Source organism: Benincasa hispida, chromosome 10 (genome assembly GCF_009727055.1).
Source record: "Benincasa hispida cultivar B227 chromosome 10, ASM972705v1, whole genome shotgun sequence".
Taxonomy (NCBI): domain Eukaryota; kingdom Viridiplantae; phylum Streptophyta; class Magnoliopsida; order Cucurbitales; family Cucurbitaceae; genus Benincasa; species Benincasa hispida.
The window spans coordinates 7,472,551-7,488,616 of NC_052358.1; the positions used below are offsets into that span (position 1 = coordinate 7,472,551).

At 34.6% G+C, this 16,066-nt stretch overlaps 1 pseudogene; it reads right to left on the reverse strand.

The window, feature by feature from the left end:
- Positions 1-1,415: 1,415 nt before the first annotated feature.
- On the reverse strand, positions 1,416-7,614 carry LOC120088905 (annotated as a pseudogene).
- Between the last annotated feature and the right edge of the window lie 8,452 nt (positions 7,615-16,066).

Here is a 16,066-nt window from a genome sequence, read left to right on the forward strand (position 1 = left end):
CTATGCCGTCATTAGGTATGATGACTTGTGTTTCTGTTAAACCCAAGTAACGGTCAGGCTGATGAACAACCCTCCCACTACGTCGAGGCATTCTCAACTCTTGAGAAGGATGTGACTGATTAGATGTACTAGTTTTATTTACTACTTTAGTAGATGAACTAGCTCTATCTGTAACGTCTTTTGAAATTTCTTTCAACACTATTTTACTGCTTGGTTGATGATTTCTAATGTGGCCTTCCTCTAGAAATGTGGCATTTGTTGATACAAATACCTTGTTTTCTTGAGGATGATAAAACAGACCACCCCTTGTTTCCTTTAGATAACCTACAAATAGGCATAACTTGAACGATGTTCCAATTTCTTAGGATTTTGTACTAACACATGTGCTGGGCAACCCCAAATTCTAAAGTGACGTAAACTACTTTTACGCCCTTTCCATGGCTCATAAGGTGTTTCTGAAATACTTTTAGAGGGAACATTGTTCAAAATATGGACAGCAAATTCAATTGCATATCCTCAAAAGAAATCAGGCAATTGAACATAACTCATCATAGAGTGAACCATATCTAATAAGGTTCGGTTTCTTCTTTCTGATACACTGTTCTGCTGAGGCATACTAGGTGTAGAGAGTTGTGACTGGATCCCGTTTTCTATCAAATAGTCTTAGAATCGTATGTCCATATACTCTTCACCTCGATCTGATCGAAGTGTCTTTATTGTTTTACCTAATTCATTCTCAACTTCAGCCTTATATTCTTTGAACTTTTCAAGAGAATCAGACTTGTGATGAAACAGATAAACATGACCATACCTTGAATAATCATTAATAAAACTGATGAAATATTCATACCCACCTTGAGCCTTGACATTCATTGGTCCACAAAGGTCCGAATGTACGAGCTTTAAGGGTACTTCGGCTCTGAGACCTTTTCCTTTTCCAGTAAAAGATCTCACTAGAAGAAATTCGGGCTTTAATGTCGGTTGGCAACCGACATTAAAGATAGTGTTATTAAAGCCCTTTAATGTCGGTTGCAACCGACATTAAAACCTGTTTTTTTTTTTTTTTTTTAATTCTTAATGGACATTGAAGTCCGAATCTATCCATTTTATCAATTATTGTCCGTTTTTTAAAGTTCCCTTGCCAAATTCATTTTTTCGATTAAAAAATATAACATGACACATTATCATCGAACGCTATGACTATGACATATTATTCATGTATGGATTGTAAATCTATTACATTTAATCCGCAAATTCTGCTATAGAATTATAATTTAAAAGGCGTACAATAATTCAAGCCTTGAAAACACAAATTACAAGTAATACAAAAATTATGATTTTACAAAGGCAACAAAATCTTCCGTGTAAAGGCAACACAATTTTATTTATCTACAAATTTGGGAGGGTTTAAAAGATTAAGAGGTGTAATATACGTTGTTGAGATGGACTTCATTATCAGGGTTCTTCATCTTCAGCTCATCCAACAACTACAGAAGGATTGGAAAGATTTAGAATTTAACTTCAACTTAAAAAGTAAAGTTACTACACACAGTAAAAGTTAGCAGTAGACCTCGGCCAGGCGCATGGAGGGTCCTCCAAGTTGCATTTTCTCCATAATAATGTTACAAGTTGCCGATAATAAACTCTCCCTTCGCATCCTTTCGCTTGCCGATACTTCCGTGGTAATCAAATCCATGTCGATAATTCCTGAAAGTTTATTGCAAAGAAGCAAAATTAAAGTTAGGATATGAGTCAAGAAAACACACATCACAACACACAAGAACAATATCAAGTTCTAAAACAAAATTCTCTTAAACCTAACTTCTAGCAGAGAGCCATACCTTGAACATATAAATTTATACAACACAAATTAAGCACATACCTTCAAACGATGTTTTCCAAGAGGAGGCCGTAATTCTCCATATGTTATAGGTAATACTTTATCATCAGATGACAAGTTTAAGAGTTTTAACAAATCACCTGTAAGACAAGTGCTATCAGAAACTAATAGAAGAATTTTACTTCCCACAAGTAAATCAAATATTTGCAATTATGGAGACCAAGCTGATGTATTCATAGTGCTACTCACAATGCTGCTTTCCTGTTGTGTACATGCATGCCAAATCAATGGGCTAGATGTATAAGAGAAACCACAAAGCGCACACACCTATCAATATCAGAACAATAATGATTAAATATTTCTTTGAAACTTTGATGATTATTGACCTAATATTGATAGTTGTATGCCTTCTATGGTTTCTTTTATACATCTAGCCAAGTGTGAACTAAGGCACCATCAAATAAATGAAACTAGCATTATACACTAACCAAGTTTAGGGAGCATTGCACCAACAGTCTCTGGATCAACAAGAACTGGACATTCATACATATGTTGATTTCGGAAAGAGTGAAACAAAGGAGAATACACTGATGATCTTTTTGGATCTAACAAAGAAATGCATAAACAAAGTGAATGCACAAGGCCAGACTTTGAATGTGAATCTTCCAAAGCATGATCAAATATCCTTGCAACAAAACTGCATAAAAAGTGATTGATAAGTCAAAACAATGATGACTTATCTACATACTACCATAAAAACTGAAAAATAAAGAAGCGGTTCTTGGTCAACCTGGAGCTAGATAGTTTGGCAATAAGAACAGATGGGGCATTATGGGTTATAACACATAATGTTTCTGCTGCATTTGCATGAACCTTAGGCAGACTCTGATCCGAGGAGAAAAATTAATATTATAACCATAATCACATTTATATAAACATATAAAAGGCCAAATATTAATGAAACTTCAATTTGTCACGCACACATGGACTCAGCTTATCAACAATCATTTCCAGCATATCACTCTCAGACAACCATTGCATCACATCAATAAAATTTGGATAGACGTGATCATCAACACCAACAAGTCGCACCAAAACCTACAGAGAAAACTCCATTTCTTATTAGAGTGCAAACTAAGCAGCATTTAAAGTATTTTTTTATAGGGAAGCCTTCAAAGGCCCACATTACCTCCATAATAGATGTAATTCCAATTAAATCAACTAATTGGCACAGTACATCTCTATGAGCCTGCAAAAGGGGGAATGCATGAGATGGCAGTTTAATTGCTAAACCGTAGAACAAAGAAGTCTCAAAGAAAATTTTTGACTAAAACGCAGCTGTATGTTGGTAAGATTATAGCATCCTACAACCATCAACCTCAGTAAGCTGTAAACATTATTTGATGTTATCTTTTATAGATTGACATACCTAGACATAGTGCATAAGTGGAACTGTCTTCCGTATCATGAGGCATATGATTACCTAATTTATTTGAAAATAAACAACCTTTTATTAAAATAGTGAGAAGTTACAAGATACAAAACTACTCCCTTCAGGAAAATGTAAAGTTCCCCCAACCCAATCCAAACCAAAAAAAAAAAAAAAAAAAAAAAAAAAATCCATGTGATAACCTAGAACTTAAAACAAAATTTAAGAGAATGAGATTAATTCATTTATACAATAAAATTTAAAGGTACCTTGCTGAAATAACCAGCTAACAAAGCACTATGAGGTCGGTCTGGTTTCAAGAAGGAGAAAATCATGTCCATTAGTTGTAGTCAAAAGTAAAGATTATGATGTTATTGTTTATGTTAAACACAACAATTATATCATCAATTAGATAATCAACACAACAAAAGCAAAAAACATAAAAGAACTATGAGCATGTACCTTTTGCTCCTCTACCAGAGTCTTCGAGATAACATCAATTTCACAAGTAAAGATCTCATAAGCAATAAATAGGAACCTAATTCACAATTAGTAATCAATAAAACAGTTCGAATGCATAGTGTACAAAGAAAAATCTGAGTGGTGCATGCAGTGTTAGGGTAAATAATTAGAAAAAAATATTACTTGAATGCCCATTTGCTTTCAGCATCCTCTGGAGGTTTTTCAACAATGTAGCGCAACAGTTGTTCCACCTGGGCTCTGTCCTGTAGACTGAAGGGAAAAAGAATTGTCCGTTAAAATATATGGGTGAATCATAAAGACCTATTCCTGCTCATATTAATCATACATGATACAATTCTAACACCCAAGCTCATAAGACGAGGACATTGAACAATATTGAAATAGACCATATATGATAGCAAAAAGAATCAGATCAGTAGTAATAGACAAGCAAATGATATAATGGAGAAAGTGTCCTACAAGTTAACTAAACGACTGTTGAGGGCTTTACATTATTGGATTATTTCTTCTTCGTCAAGAAGCTCTTCCAATGAGAAATTCTCTGTCTAAAATTGATTCCACCTGAAAGTGAAACAAATTAAAAAAATTAGGCATTGCAAGTATGCATTTGCAGGAACATCAGTCCTTTTTTTAAGGCTTTGACATTTACTTCAATTTACATGCCTCTCTTGAATTTTAAGAAACACCATACAATAGAAAGAATTTATAAGCCTACAATGCAACACTTTCCCAAGGAACATTGGAAACCTATTCAATATCAATCTTTTAAAAGACTATAGTAACTTATTCCCTAAGGCTTGTCTCAAGACAAGGCTCTAGATTTACGCCTCCTTTGACTATAAGAGCCTCACACCTCTCATGAAAGGTTTGAGAGGCTTACGCCTCCACAAAAACGCATTAAGACATAAAGTCTCCACACGCATGTAATGTAGAAGAATAATATGAATATGCCTCCTTAAAAAATATAAAAGTTTGAGTTAACAATTTGAACTATTACTACATTAGTTATTGAGACTTTAAAAGAATTGAAGACAAAATTTATAGCATAAGTCAATCTTATTAATAGTGGTGAGGTTATAGGTATCCTCTTACAAGTTATAATTTTTGAAGTGGCTCGGGGGTGATTCTTTTATACTTTAAGTGGCTGTTGAGTTTGGGAATACTTAGTCATGCCAATTTCGAATTTGTAAAATGTTTATAATTTTGAGGCTTAATCCTTATACACTTCATCTATTTGAGAGGAAAAGCTTCAAGGCTACCTTTAGACTTTTAAAAGGTTGTTCATAATGTGGAGGTACTAAGGTAACATTATATGCTGAGGAACCAAGCAGGTTATATTTTATTCATTCATCCTTCCAAACCAAAGAACTGGTTGCATTTGATTGATATTCTTGTGTCCATTTCTAACATGATATCAGCTAAGAAACGGAGAGAGAGCAAGGAGACATGATAATGCTATTTTGTTTTCAAAAATAAATATTGTGTTCCCCAAACCATGGGCAGACTTTATCATAATTCAAAAAATTAGCAGAACTGCTATTCAATTCAAGAAGTATCCATACAATCATACACCCTAACTTCGGAATTTCTTTGGAAACAGAGTGTAGATGAACATAACAAGTTAACTCTTCATCGGTTAGACTTAAACTAAATAAAAAAGTTAGCGAACGTGCTATATAAATCAAGAAGTATCTACACAATCATGCAGTGTAACTCTAGAATTACTTTGGGAACCAAACGCAGAACATAACAAGTCAACTCTTCAGCACCTGACCCAATCAAGAAAACTTCAAAGGGAAAAAATGGAACTAACGACGAATGCTGACATGTTTCAAATTCTGGAACAGTTTAAAGGGACAAAACAAAAAAGAGACACCTACATGGAGCAACACCGTTTTTCATTTCGCAACACATAATATGTGCATGTAACAAGAATTAAAAACAACAAAGATGACAAGCAATAAAACCTGCTGGCAGTCCAACTCAATCAGTCCAGACTGCAAACAAATTTCTAAAAAGGTATAACTGGATTGATAAAACCCAGATTTAATTAGGGAGCTAGAACAAAAGAAAATGGCCAATGAATTAAATTGAAAACAAAGTAATTGCTCGCGGTAGAAAACAATATGCGTCAACAAAAACAAAAGCATAAATCCATCGCCAAATGATTCAACATAAAACCAAGCTTACTTGTACACAACTTTACTTCCAATAAAGTCAACAGCAGGTTGAGAACAAAATATATGTATTCTTACTTCTCTCACGGACACGGAAGAGAACTGGATCGACGACGTGAAAGAGATCGACGGACACAGACGAGTGACGACGTGAAGGAGATCGACGGACACGGAAAGAAGATCGACGGTGAGCGAAGAAAGATGAAGAACGAGCGACGGCGAGCGAAGAAAGATAAAAGAGATCGACGGCGAGTGAAGAAAGGTGAAGGAGATCCGGCGAGGGAAGAATGGTGAACGGCGCGACACAGAGATAGGATTTGGGCGTAGAAGGACGCGATAAATTAGGGATATATTATTTAATAAAATAAGAAAAAAAAAACATTACACCTAAAACCGACATTAAAGCCCATCTTCAATGTCGGTTTAAAACCGACATTAAAGATCTATTTTTTTTGAAACCGACATTATACATTCGATTTCACTTTTTCCAACCGACATTAAAGCCCGAATTTCTTCTAGTGTCTCTTGGTCATCTTTCCTTCAAGACAGGATTCACATGGAGGTAAAGAGTTATCTTCTAACTGACTTAAAAGTCCACTCTTGACCAATCTCCCAATCCTATTGAGATTTATGTGACCAAGTCTTAGGTGCCATAGATAGGAGTTGGAAGAAAACCTTTGTTTTTTATTCTGAGTTTCTAATGTTCTAAACATTTCAGTATTTAAAAAGAAATTTGCTCTAGTTGGTCTTAACTTATATAATTTGTCTTCAAGTGTAGCAGAATAAATTTGAATACCTTTACAAAAAATGAATGCTTCATTTATATTAAAAGATATTGTATACAATTGTTCTATAATACAAGCGATAGATATCAAGTTCCTCTTTATAAGAGGTGCATATAAAACACTTTTAAGTACTAGATATCTACCTTAAAAAAACAACTTCAGATCTCCCACTGCTTCAGCTAAGACAACCTCTCATGTTCCAACTTTGAGGGTCATCTCACCTTCTTCAAGCTTTTTCCAAGAACTAGTTTCCTGAAACGAGAAACAAATATGATTAGTGGCTCATGAATCTAGTATCTAGGTTGAAGTATCATATTCCACTAAACATGTTTCAACGACCAGTAAATCATATTTACCTTGTGCCGTTTTCTCATCTTTCTTCTCTGCAAGGTACTTTGGTCAATTTCTCTTCCAATACCCATTTTGATTACAATGGAAACATTTTCCTTTATCTGTATCCTTCTTTCCCTTTTTTATCTTGGGAGCCTGGCCTTTTCCCTTCTTTTTCATTTGAGCTTTAGAGGGTCCAGCTTTATTTTTAGAGGACGATCATCTTATAAATCTTTTCCTAGTGGTAGCAACATTTGCTTCCACTTCCTTCCCTTTACCTAAAGTAAGGTTTTGGAATCGTTAGAGCTCGTTAAGAAGGGTAGTGAGGTTAAATTCTATCTTATTTAAAGACGCATTTGTCTTAAAAGGTATAAAACTCTTCGGAAGAGATTGTAAGATAAAGCTAACCTGGTTAGCCTCATCAATGGGTCCGCCATTTACTTCAGCGATATTGAAGTACATCATCATGTCTAGGACATATTCTCTAACAGAGGTCCCCTCCTTCATCCGCTTCGTATAAATGTGCTTAATTGCCTCGTGTCTAAGGGAGCTTGATGGTTGCCCAAACATTTCTCTTAATGAATCTATTATCTCTTTAGCCGTAGCTAAGAATTCATGTTTCTTTGCCAAAACATCAGACATGTTACAAGAATGTAAACACAGGCCTTTTCATTGGCTTTGACCCATCGATCGTATGCTTCCCGAACAGTTTGGTTAGCATTTGAGGCTAGGGTTTGAGGACATTCCTCAGTTAAGACAAATTTTAGATCGTCAACTACCAGTATTGTGTTTAGATTTGATTTCCATGCCGAATAATTATCGCCGTTTAGTTTCTCGGAAGCTAAGAGTTGAATTATTGAGCTATTCATGCTGAAAAAGATAAACATATTCTTTTAGAAAAAACTATAATCACAAAGAAACCAATTTAATTTAACAAAAACTAATAATGTACCCTTCATTATTATATTTTGCAACGATATTTCAAAAGTTTAGAGTAACCTCCACCGAAGGGCAGTCGATTATTCCTCTTTTGAACTAAGACAATCTTCACTAGATGCTAACCCCAAAATAACTCTTTATTCCTATAGCACTTTAGTTATCGCTACTTTGGTCAAGAATATACTAACATCTTAGTAATTCTTGTAAGTGTATCCTTCCTTTTTTGGATTTCAGAAACCAGAATCAACATGCTCCTGAAAGTGGAAAGTCAATATGAAAATTGATCTAAGAGAGCCTATCCAGATTTTGAGTTCGCGATGTTTTGAATCCTATAATACAGCCCTCCGAAGGGAAAGGTCGCTCCAGGGCAGACATGCAAGCGCATTATAGGAATCTCACGGTGCGACCTAATGGAAGAGACCGTGGGATATGTTATTACATACCCCTTACCCACTTACTATGAACTACCCACTTACTATGAACTACTTCCCCTATTCACCTTGGATATTGATCCATGCAAACACTCTCCGAAGGGAGTTCGCTCTAAGCACGACCCAATGCCCTGCATGGACCTCACGATGTGAACTCTTAGGGACGCTAAAGCTAAAAATATGCTACTTCTCTCTAGTTGAAGTGTTCTATAATGGTTTAGGATATAAAAAAAATACTTAGAGATATATTTCGGCTAAAATAAACATATCCTAAGTCTAGGTAATAGATCCATGTATATCTCTTATACTGGATTTTAACCTATGATGTCTAGGTGATAAACAAATTTTATTACCTCACATCTCTCACACATGCTCATTACAATTAGGGTTATTTGTCTTAGATGCCAGTTTGATCTCCAGGTAGGAGGTGTTCCGTAAATTGTCATCTTAAGAACCCCCAACCTTAGACAAGATCTCCCCAGGTAAGTAAATAACTCTTTGTTTAACAAGTAATCGACCTATTCTAACTCTTTAGAAAAGCCGATTGAAATTGCACCAATTTAATCCTAGGTGAGCATGCAACTTTTACCTTTGTTATAGATTTTAAAGTCTAGGTTATTTTATAACAATTACAAAATAGAATTATAACCATTATAACCCTAGAATCATACATCTATAACCTACATTCATACTTAATGATCATGCTTTAATATAACACTTTATATTAAAAAAACTTAACATGCATATTATATACATTATAACAATTATAACATATATCAAATGCATGTACATGTTAACCTATGGTGGGATTTTAAATCTATATGGCATACAACATGCACAACAAGATTTAAAATTTAATTAAAACATACATCAACATGCATAATTAATTAAACACCCTAAAATGGATTGGTTTTGGCTCTTAAATTAAGCTAACAACTAAATTATTACAATAATAATTTGGTGTAGTACAAAAAACCACTCTCGAACCAGCTTCAAACACTCGAACCAACCCAAAAAACAGGTTGAACCAGTCAAACCGGCTCAACTGGACCGATTGGTCAACGTTTGCTGGCGCAGTCAACGGAAGCGGGCGGGTCGACGAAAACGGGCCGGAAAGCTTCGTCGAAAGCGGGCGCACGCGTACGAGAAATCGGGTCGGATCTGGGGGGAAACACAGGCGCGCAGGTGTGAGCAGGCGGGCGGCGAACCAGGTTGGATCTGAGTATGTCTCGGGTCTGGTGGAGCGCGCGGAGCGCGAGAGTCGGATTTGGGCTTCGAGTCGGGTCTGGGAGCACGTCTCTCGGGTCTGGGAGTAACTTCGGATCTGTGAGCCTTTTTTTTTTCCAAATTTGAAGCTGTCCTCTTTCTCGGAACCGAGCAATGACATCCTAATTTCAACTCTAATGACTCTAGAAAATTTACATACCCTTTTTCTACATTAATGCTCATAGATATGTGAGCAATTACAAATTAATACTACAAAAAAAAACTTAATTTAATTGCCAAAATCTAAAAACTATTTTAGTTTCCAATCTCATTTTTATCTAATAAATTGACCCACCACATGCAATTGAGTAAAATTAAAACATGCTCTGATATCACATGATGGAAAAGTAGGCATGCGCAGCGGAATTGAGGATTAATTTTACTCTAATTGCATAAATTAAACATACAACCCTAAATTAGTTAATTGGGGTTTTTTTTAGAAACATTACCTTTGAAGCTCCCGAAACTCATCTATCTCCGCTTGAACACGAACCGGACAACTACTAGAGCTGACCTACTATCCTCTGGACGCAGAACCGGGTTGTGGGACCCCATGGATGAAGAACCCGAGAGAGAAAAAGAGATGGAAATAGTAGAGTGAAATTTGGGTTAGGTTTTGATTTTTTCAGCCCAATTTTTAAAAACTAATTTTTGCAAAATGTCCAAAAGTTTTTAATCCAAAATGACAAGTCCATATTTATAGAAAAGGGTCCTGCAAAATTACATGAAATAACTTCATAAAAACCCAACACCTAGAATCCACTATCTAAGTGGGCTTAATGTCTCCACTATAAGCCAACACCTAGCCTACTATTTTGTTAGTAGAATTATCCAACAAAAGTTTAGATTTTCCTACTAACTTTAGTCAAATGGCAAAATAGTCATTTGGTCAAAGTCAAACTTTGACCTAAAAGTCAACATTTTGACTTTTATGATTTTCCCGTGTTAGACTAATTTTGACCTCCCGAACATGAATTCGCATTAATTTTCTCGAAATTCAAATCACATTTAAATATAAGGTCGGTCAAAGTTTGACTTTTCAAAGTCAAAAGTCAACTCTTTGACTTTTTACATCTTTAACCATTTCCATTATTCTTGAGCTTCCGAATATGAATGTATTCATATTCTTGATATTTAAATCACATTTAAATATTAAAGCTGTATCTCTAAACTGAAAAATCGACCATTATATCACATATACTTGTCGGTTTCTCTCTCTTCACCTAATTCGAACAATTCGAATTATTCTATCATATTGTTCTAAGTTTATTCCATATGAGCTAGTAGGGGAACCTAATGGACCTATAGATCATGGGCTCCAACGATCCGAGATTAGCTGGCTAAACTCTTTAGATGGAGTTAATCAACATTCGTTAACTCACAGGTCATTCCACTATAGTCCAGTAGTTGCACTCCCCTCACTATAGATATATTTGTGTCCATATGATATAACCATGATTAGTAAGCTAATCCTTCACAGGTTTTTTGTAATCTCGGCTAGGTCATAAAAATCGTTTTACCCCCGAGACTACATCTTATTCCTTAAGTTCCACTGATCCTCTAATGAACAATTGGTTTAAAGTCCAATCTATAAACCGAACCCCTCTCGGGCCAATGAAAGGGTGGGGCCCCTTGTTCAAGACCTGGATTCAGTACTAAAGGGAACAACCTATCTACTATCCCTATAACGGGTAGGAGTAAATTCCGTCTTGCACCCAATATTCCCAACTATCCACCTGATCTTACCCCTGAAATGGGAGGCTTATTGGGCCAGCGATAATGAGCTGCCCTCACCTATGCAGATCTAAGGATGATTCCGAGTGAACAGGAGTTCATAGTTAGCTCAGGATTAAGATTAAGTTACCTAGGTCATCATTTAACGAAATAGTCAGTTTTATACATTAAACGACATTTAGAACTTAAATAGTGACTATTTCATGGTTCAGTCTTATGTAAACTCTTTACATAGGATGCCCCATTTTCATGTCTCCACATGAACGGTTTAGGATCACATCGTTTGTACTAATTACAAAATGGGTCGCATCCATAGTGTCCCCTGAATAAGGCACCCAACCTTATTCATATACTATAGACCATTTTGGCTATATATATTTGAACTTAATCCACATTTATGTCATTACATAAACTTCAAACTTAAACTTTATAGCCTCGGAACCTTAGTTTATTGGATTCATGAATATAGAATTTAAATTTACTAAAGATTTTCAATAACAACTTTATTGAACAAGAATATGATATTACAAACTATGAGTTTTAGGACATAAAATCCAACACATTCGAATATAACATTTATATTCTTAAGTAATGTCATGCTCAATGCTTTTCATTTTCAATAAGCAAACATAATATAACTCTTATATTAAGACATCAAAGAAAATCATATAGTAAACATACATTATTTTAATATAACTCTTAGATTAATTAATGAAACTATATAAACATGCATTTAAATATAACCCATATATTAAAATGCATGTGCATGCTTAAAAATTCATACAATCATATAATATAACTCTCATATTATATTAAATATGATGCATGAAACATGTTTATCTTAAGGTTTGGATTTTAAATAATATTATATGACATAAATAAAGGTTTGACTTCCTAAACGTTAATTAAATTAATGTAAGCATTAATTTAATAATGAAAATACAATAAATAATTAATTATTACAAGTTAATAAATAAAAAATGGAAAAAATTGCAAAGAAACTACTAGGAGGCTTCAACCCACAATCTAAAGGTTGCCTAATGCACATGCTAACCATCTGAAGCATCGCAACACTCTAATGCTAATGTTGTGACGTTGCCTTTTAAGTTACTACAACGTAGGGCCACGCTAGAACGTTGCAACGTTGTGGCTGGAGCGTTGGGATGTTGTAAGGTAGAAAGTTTGCTTTGTTTCACCCGTTCATACAATTTGGTCCATTCTTGCTCAAAAAAAAAAAAAAAAAAACACCGAATCGAAGCTAGAACTCCATCACGAACGACCATGACACAGACTCGATTACATGAATTTAAATTCTCAAAACACCAGACAATTATAACNACACCGAATCGAAGCTAGAACTCCATCACGAACGACCATGACACAGACTCGATTACATGAATTTAAATTCTCAAAACACCAGACAATTATAACTTTAAACACTTTAACGTGATAATCTAACACCAATTTCGAAACCATCCAATATGCAAAATCCCATACATTCAAAATACATCATGCACCCATCAAAACTCTGAATTAAAGTTCCAAAAACGAAATTTAGAGATTTAACCTGGCTCTAATACTAATTGAAGGGATTGAAATTTTCGCACCGAAAGCAACTGGATGCATCGATCTCTAGATTTCGTTTTACAAAACATACAAAATTCTAAGTGACAGAAACAATTAATAAACATTATTAATTCAAGCATGCTACTACTGTGAAAATAGAAAAGAGGGATTAAGCAATCACATACCCGTTGAAGACCAATTTTTCACGTTCCTCTTCAAATTGCGTCATCTTCTCCCATCTCACAAACGTTGCAACCGAACACCATCACAGGGTCTTTCCCGTTATTCTCATTGATGAGAATCGTGCAAAGGTGTGGGCTTGCACTTAATTTTGATAAGAGGTAAGGGAAGAAGAGTATTGGGAGATATTTTCTTCTCTGTTAAACTTATATGCATAACATAAAGAGCAAGAGGAGAAAGAGAGGGAATTCCTCTCCAATTTTTTTTTTCTCTAGTTTGTTACGTGAGAGAGAGCTTGAGAAAATAATGGGTGAAGAAGTTATAACTCTCTTTCCTTTAATTTTAATTAAATTAAATTAACCACTTAATATATATACACAAACTATATGAAATATCACATATATCATATATAACCTATAGTTAGTGTTATATCACATATAACATAAAACATATTTTATTATTCTCTCAAATAACCTAAAGTATTAATATGAATCACATTCATATAAATTAATATTTGAATCATATTCAAATAACAACCCCTCTCAATTAATATGAATCATATTCATATCATAACATATAGTTCTAGGTGAATCATAATCACATAATTAATATTTGAATCATGTTCAAATATTTATTTTTCTCGTAAAACTATCTAAATTTAATATGAATCATATTTACATTAAATTTTAACATATAGATTTTATATGAACCATATTCATATAATTAATATTTGAGTCATATTCAAATATTTATTTCTTTCAAAAATTATATAATGTATCAATATATATTATTTAATTGTATCTAATACAATTAATTCCCTTTAATTAATTCAAAAAATTCAAATTAAACCAAAATTAATTTGATTCTCATTAGTTCTCATTGAGCTAACGAGTAGACCTTATGGACCTATAGATTGAAGCTCCAATGATACAAGTTGATTGAACTATTTTCATCAAAATTAATCAACATCATTAACTACCGGTCACTCCACTAAAGACCGAAAATTGATCTCTTCACACTATAGATATATTTTTGTGTCCATTGGATATAACCAATCAACAGTATGTTGACCTTTCACAAATTGCTCGTAAGTACAACTGGGTTAAATTATCGTTTTACCTCTATGGTTACATCTAACTCTTTAAGTATGAATGATCACTCTAATGAATAATTAGTCATAATCCAACTATGAATGAACCCCTCTTGGGCCAGGAGAGTGTGAGGCACCTCATTGTTCAAGTCCCAGAATCAACTCTTTAAGGGAAAAATTTATCTTCTTACCCTAACTATAGAGAAGGAGTGAATTCTTTCTTGTGTAGCTGTGTTCCCAGCTCTCCAATCAGACGAATCTCCAAAATGGTAAGCTTATTGAGTTGGTGAATTTGGCCACTCTCATCCATACAAATCAAAAGATTTCCTTCGTAGGCAAGAATTCACAACTCACTCAGGATTAAGGTTAAGTCACCTATGGTCATCCTAGTGAAATGTAAGTCTCTTCTAGTAATGACGTTATAAATAGAGATTTCACATTTTGTGGTCCGGTCTTTATACAAACTCTTTTGTATAAGATACCCCACGCTCACATGCCTCCACAAGAATGATTAAGATCAAATTATTTATAGTACTTTACAACAATTGTAATAACTACAAAGTGAGTTATATTAGTAATGTTACCAAGATAAGGCACCCAACCTTATCCATATATTACAGACTATTTAAGTTTTCACTTAAATATGATCCACCTTTATATCTCCATATACATGTTTAAGTTACATCAGATAACCTTGGATCTTGGGTTAATGGATTATTGCACAAATAATATAAAACTAATCAACAATTGATTCAACTAATATAAAACTACGAGGCTTTAGGGCATAGACCCCAACACTTTAGATGTTGGTGGAGTTGAGTTGGTATATTTTACCAACTCACCCTAACTCTTCCTTCTTCCAATGCTTTCAATGACTCCACCCATCGGTGATTATCACTGCCACACTCCAGAAACCAATTTTGGACTCCAAAAACCACCTTCGAGGACAACTTCGGTGACTAACTTCGACGACCAATTTCGGGCTTTGGCAACCATCTCCAATGATAATTCCAGTGACCTAACTCCAATGACCACATTCACGCGAGTAACTCTGACGACCAATTTTGGACTTTGGCAACCACCTCTGACAAAAAAACTCCGATGACCAACTTCGACAACCACCTTAACTATAAACTTCGACGAAAATCACCTTCGATGACCACCTTCGAGTGAGCAACTCCGACACCAATTTTGGGCTTTGACAACCACTTTCAACGATAAAAACTCTAGCAACCAATTCTAATACCACCCTCATGCGAGCAACTTTGAGCTTCAACAACCACCTTCGACTAAAACTCTGGCGAAAATCATCTTCAATGATAAACTTCGACGACCACCTTTATGTGACCAATTCCGATGACCAACTTCGGGCTCCGAAAACCACCTCCAACGACAAAATTCGGCTACCAACTTTAATACCACCTTCATGCAACCAACTTCAGACTCCGAAAACCACTTGCAACTACAAACTCTAGTGAAAATCATCTTCAATAATCAATTTCGACAACCACTTTCGACTAATATAAGACCGATGACTGTTAAAGTATGTTGTGGGGTTATTGATTATATAAATAATACTATTTTGTCTACAATACGTGCAATGTTTATACACAGAAATTTGTAAATTATATTTTTATTTAATTGACTCCACATATCAAATGAGTGTTAATAGTATTTAGAAAAGTATGTATATGTAGTTGAATAGTATGGAACACATACAAAAGGGGAAAAAACCATAAAATGAAGATTTTTTTTGGAACATTTTTTGGCAAGAAATAATGAAAAAAGGAGATTTGTTTTCTGATGATCCTCCAAA